General features: G+C 45.3%; 1 long non-coding RNA gene across 1 annotated transcript; it reads right to left on the reverse strand.

Annotated features, from left to right (window-relative positions):
* Positions 1-1,689: 1,689 nt before the first annotated feature.
* Positions 1,690-4,324, reverse strand: LOC135376581 (uncharacterized). Its single transcript, XR_010417753.1, has 4 exons — positions 4,278-4,324; positions 3,686-3,780; positions 2,742-3,483; positions 1,690-1,912 (listed from the first exon to the last, which is right to left on the reverse strand). It is a non-coding gene; the product is annotated as an uncharacterized LOC135376581 (long non-coding RNA).
* Between the last annotated feature and the right edge of the window lie 1,726 nt (positions 4,325-6,050).

Here is a 6,050-nt window from a genome sequence, read left to right on the forward strand (position 1 = left end):
ACCCATTACCACGGCCACTCCCAGGAACCTGTATGGAGGTGCAGCATATGCCAAGTTAAGACCAGCACTAACAGCAAGGTTATGTCCTCGCATTTCACGAAGTGCAAAAGAAAGACCAAGTACTTGCCGCCAGCAACCCTGCCTGCAACTCCGAAGGTGCCCAAGACGGCGATGACACTCCCGGCACCGACGCTGCCGGTTATCGATCGGGTGTGCCGGCACCTTGCGCGGTCGCCGGTGTGTCCATGGCCTGTCTCGATGACTCCCCCACGTCTACGAAAACTGGGCCGGGCTTTGCTGCCCAGACTAATAGCGGTCAGTCGTCTCAAGGCACTGAAGTCGTTCTGCCCGCGTCCCTTGTAGACTCACCCGACATGTCTGCCCTTGCGGCGGATCTCGCCCTTCTGGGCCCTAGATCTCCTTTACTGTTGGATGAGGACGCGGGCGATCTATCAGATCTTCCGTTCTAGCAGCGGAGATTGCGATCCACCAACGAGCGAACGCATGTACCGCCGAGGCTTTGCCTCCTCACTCTACAAATGCCCAGGATCCCACCAGTGGATCACAACCACCTCATGGGGGTAGCGTCGTGATGGGTCCGCGTGATGCCTCGGTGCCCGCGGTGGCTGTTGGTTCTGCCTTGCGTGACTTAGCGGAGGTGGCGGCAGCTGCGCATTAATCTCATACGGAAGATGGACCCTCGCTGAAATGAAGCTGCTTGCTACCTATGAATTGCAGATTGGGCCGCATCCTTTTATTAACATTGAGCTTCCGAAGAGACATATTACAAGATTCCTGGCAAGCATAAGAGGCCTCCGTCACTTGAGCAAATACAAGGCGGCGTTAAGAACAATGAAAGAAGAGCACCATCAACAGCAACCTAGTAGTCCTGCGCACGGCGTGAGCGGGCTTGAAGAACAGCTCCAACTGGATACCGCCTCAATGGCAGGTCAGTCAGGAATAAGTGCCCTCGAACCTGGAGCGAGGGATCGACTTAGCAATTACCCCAGGCAGCACACGATATTGGGCCGATGTCTGTAGAAAGTTGGGCATGTCGGCCCGATATATCTCTGACACTGCCAACTTGTGGCCGATATACAACTGAAGTTGGCAATGTCGGCTCAATGTTGACACACAAAAAACGACATGTAGCCGACAATGCCAACTTCCAAGATATGTCATGCTGAAGTTGGCAATGTCGGCTACATGTCGCTGATTTCGGTCAACAACGAGCCGAAATTGCCAATTTCCAGTAGATACCCAGGGAGCACATGGTGGGCTAGTAAACGTCTAAATGACGTCTAAAAAAAGAGATAAGGAATGTCTATAGAATGTCTACGCAATTAGACCACATGTCTAGTATCCCTCCACTAGACGTCAAATAACACGTCTAACGTTACGCCACCTAGCCATCTAGCCCTAGACATCCGATGTCTATGTACCTAGCCGTGATTTAGACACTCTTTTGACCTGGATGTCTGGAACAGGGTCAGACACTTAACCATGTATTAGACATGAAGTCTACAGCTAGACCAATTTTATCCCTCCATTCAGGCGACAGGTCTAGGGTTATACATTTCCTGTACCCTATTTTAGCCACCTTTAGACCTACTTTAGACCATGACTAGTCCTGCTACCGTCCTGGCATGCATTCATGCAGAAATATGATATAATTGATAGCAACACGGATCTCAGCATAAACATTTATTCGCAGTAAACCACACACGAAGTCTACGGTACAAAACTCTTGTCTAAAACTGGATTGACTTTGCCGCCAAGCAGGCGTCTTGTGTTTTGACTGAGGAGTGTTGAACTGGCAGCAGGGTGTTGATGGCCACCTCATTCCTTTCTTCCAGTGAGTTGGCGGAGTGATTGTTGGTGCTGTAGCACTGCCTCCAATGACTCACTGTGGCTAGAAAATAGAACAAAACATGTCAGAAAGCATTATGTAGCCTGCTAGTTCTAACTAGTTTGTTTAGTGGCTATGCACACTATTTCACGGGATGCTTGTCTGGCCACATAAGAGCAAAAGCTGTATCAACACTGATCTGAGAGACACAAAGAAAAGCTGCACGTACAAAAATCACAGAACTGTTACAGCTACACAACACAAATTGCAGCAACAGCTGAAAATCTGTTTGCGCGTCACTACCTGATGTGGACGCTAGAGCCCTGCACCATCCGCGGATAGAAGCGGATATCCGTAAGATACTTGCGGATTCGGATGAGAATTTATCACTTTTTGCGGTGTGCGGATCGGATGGCTCGAGGTCGGATGCAGATATACCGCATGCTATAATTTTTCTACTAGCAATTTATTTGTATTGCGCACCGACAGCAAGTGCATGTCCGGGTTCACCTTTGACCATGCACGGCCAAGACGGGAGAGAAGCGTCCACACGAGCACCGGTGAGGAAGCGTTCCAGAAGTCTCTCCATATCGCGTTTGTTGAAAGGTTTACCTTTGCTTGTCGCCATGAGTCCTTCCATGAGAGCATGGAGGCATCCGAAATTATACCAACATTCTTCCGGCTGTGTTTACGCGTCCTTCGAAACTTGCGGATCTAAACGGTTGTGCATGCAACGGTGCGGATCGGATAACGTGTACGCGGATGCTAAAAATCTTATCTGCACAGGGCTCTAGCGGACGCTGCCAGGATCTCAGGGAAATGAGGATGTAACAGCTTTCGCTGTGAAAGTACATCAATGTGACAGGCGTTTTCTCGTGACACACGACCTTACCTGGTCGAGCAGGCGACTGCTAAGCACTCCATGATTGGTGCAGCACTTCCATCACTCCATTACGCTAAAACAACATCTGTGCTGCTCTCATAACTTTGGTGCAAAGCTTCTGTACAGGATAAAAATAAACACTGTGTATATTATAAAAGACAATACAAAGCAAGAGCTGTATCACCACGTCAAATATTATAAGTACGTACAAGTAGTATACAAGTTTATTCACATGACGTCATCCGCAGGAGACCGCCACTGTCGCTAGCAGGCAGATTTGCTGCCATCGGCCCTATTGTAGATTTCAGTCAAGCTGTTCCCCATATTATACTCACCGTATATCTGGTGTTTAAAACTTGTTGCTCTGTGATTTGTAGAATGTCTGAGCAATTTCCATATTTTTGGTGTTAATAGTCACCTAAAAAGCATAATGCAGCAAACAAATGCAAGGACTAAACATTGCGGGACCTATAGTATGGCGCTGAGGTGACTTCAGTGAATAAACCTTTTAGGAACTCAAATCTTGCACTACTACCAGATAGCTGTTTGGGTGAAGTAAGACGGAATGACATAGTCACGCTGTTCTCCATACAATACCAAGGATGTCTCAAAACGACAAAGCACAAAAATACTAGTTTTGTACCGTTTGATGAATATTTTGTCTGCTGCCCACACAGGTTGTGCGGTTCCTTAGCAAGCTTCAGGCAGTCGTTTCTTCTACATCGCACTTCCCTGCTGACTTTCACAGCATCTGAAAAAAAGTTTGATTTCGTTAACCACAAGACAACCATGTAAATGGAAAGCAGTTAGTCTTCCACCAACTATATTTGCAATACTTTGTTGACAAAAAATTGAAAGAGGCACCCTCCAGAGTAAGATTAGGGGGCACATCGAACATCAGGAACATTGGAGGACAGCACAGTCACACGTCAGTGACAACTGCTTCCCCTCACCTCACAGGGAACTGTTAAGCTTATGTGCAAACAGCTGTTTCGTAGGGTAGGTTACCACTATTTTCATATCCACCGATGCAAGATAGTCCAAGCACCTATAAAAAGAAAAACCCAGTTGCTATGAAACCATGATATGCAAACAAAAGTACTTGCGCAAAATTTTCAGTGTGTAGTTTCACTACCAGCGAAAAATGCAACAACCGAAGTCGGGCTGACATGACAATGAACTGACCAGCATTTATGTTCCGGCATGTCCGCCCTGCAAACCGTAACTGTCGACTTTCGTTTACTCAAGACTTCAACAGTCATCGAAAACTCGTTAATCTCGATGGTTAATTAGTGATACCGTATTTGTTTTAGCACAAAGACGAACCAAGGCACTTAATGAAACGTTGTACTGCCGAACATACAACGTTAATCACTATGAATGCAAGTGCAGTCAGGTCAACCCACACTTCCAATACGTATGCTTCAATCGGTGATACGAAGCCGAAATAAAGGAAACGATATTCCAATATTATGCCACGCATCTCTACTACATGCGATTTGGTGCACAGAAACAGGCACATACTTTAATGAAGAGTGAACTCACCCCTTAAACTTGAAAGCCAGAGAACAAAGAAACGTTGTCCACCACAGGGACTGGGAGCTGTGCTGTGCTCAACAGCTTTTATCACTGGACAGCACGGCGTACGTTCTCGCTATGCTCAAAAATTGCAAGACAAAACGCGCGGGAGATTAGAACTTCGAAAGGTTTTCGTATAACAACCAGTGGAATGCAGCCGCGAAGACCCCAACTGCTACCCGTTGCGCGTCCGGAAAGTTTGAAGTTTCAACCGTTGAAACTGAACTGGTTCGAACTGGTTGGATGGATGGATGATGGATGGTGATTGGGTAGACAGGCAGGCGTCATTGCCATTGCTTTAGCTCGTGCTTATTGAGTACTTATTTTTTGTACTACTTTAATTTCTGTGGCCGTTCATTATAATTGGGTGGTGGAGGTTAAATGTTAAATAACACATATGCCAATCCAGCGGAAGTTACACCAACATCATCATCATTATGCAATCGCCATCGTTGTTGCAGCGGCGAGTGTCGTATTTTGTGATGTATGTGTTGAAAATCGCTGTTCTTTTTGCAAACATTTTATCAGTGCCTTTGCTACTGAGCTGCAGGTGTGCCTAATATGCAGCGCATTGAATGTTCAGTGGTTTCAAAGAGATAGCATGGGCAGTTTCAAGATTTTTTTAAGGGTTCTGAAATCCCTGAGTCACGTCAGATTCCATTTTACTGCTGCAGCTGTGTAGCTTGTGGGAAAATGTTATGTGCAGTAAACAAACATCTGCTATCTGCTGCCCACAGTACGTGCAAAGTGCTTCTGTGTTTGTGGAGCTATGGTTTATAGTGCTGCGCTGCACGATTCGTCGGCGTCGTCGACTTTTTTATTGACGTTTCAGTGATTCAATAATTTAGTTGCTGATTTCTTTAAGTTGGTGTAGCAGTTGGTGCTAAGGTGTTGGTGCAGGGGAGTTACGTCGTACAAAATTTACATTTACCAGCAACGGTAACGCCATCAGGAACGCTAGTTCAAAAAACATTGCCCCGAACAAATGCGGGCTTCCGTTAAGAAAAAAAGATATATTCAGTAAAATAAAATATTACTTCACAGCACTTAGATTCTGGTAATGTCTTCTAGTTGTGGATGCTGTCAGTGTATATGCATGTCAGTGAGCCAAAAACACTCGGATCATCATATGTATGGACATTATTTAAATTATCTACATACCTCAGTCAGACTGCCTTCATTTGACTGATCTTTTCTTACAATATATGGGCATACAACTCACATAACATGAAAGACTACATACTATCCATTTGGTCATAATATAATTGGACAAAGTTAATGTGGTCCATTCCTTGCATAGTTTCTGAAGGTTGTTGCAGAGCCCCAGTTTTACTACCTCAGTATGATCATTTGCAAACAGATTGTACTTGCTGCTCCACACACGTGTGATGGAAAGTAAGAGAATAAGGAATTTCCTTCATGTATGAGGATCATCCAACAAAAGTTCCTCTGCTGTGATCAAAATAATAAACCTATAGCACAACATTGAAAAAATTTATGTACAGATTAGAGCTCAACGTTACTCCCTAACACAGTCACCTTATTTAGCTGAACATTTTTGATACTGTGATACCAAGTATTCAATACGTTGCCTGTGCCATGCTATGCCCTGTTTACAAAGTGAGGCATTCACTTTGCATTTCACCTGATCAATTTGTGTTTCATGATCACTTGCGAATTGGTGACTGCCGAGGGGTGCTTTGAGAGGAAGATGGAACAGCAAATTGGGCAAATTTTCAT

Source organism: Ornithodoros turicata, unplaced genomic scaffold (genome assembly GCF_037126465.1).
Source record: "Ornithodoros turicata isolate Travis unplaced genomic scaffold, ASM3712646v1 ctg00001166.1, whole genome shotgun sequence".
Lineage (NCBI taxonomy): Eukaryota > Metazoa > Arthropoda > Arachnida > Ixodida > Argasidae > Ornithodoros > Ornithodoros turicata.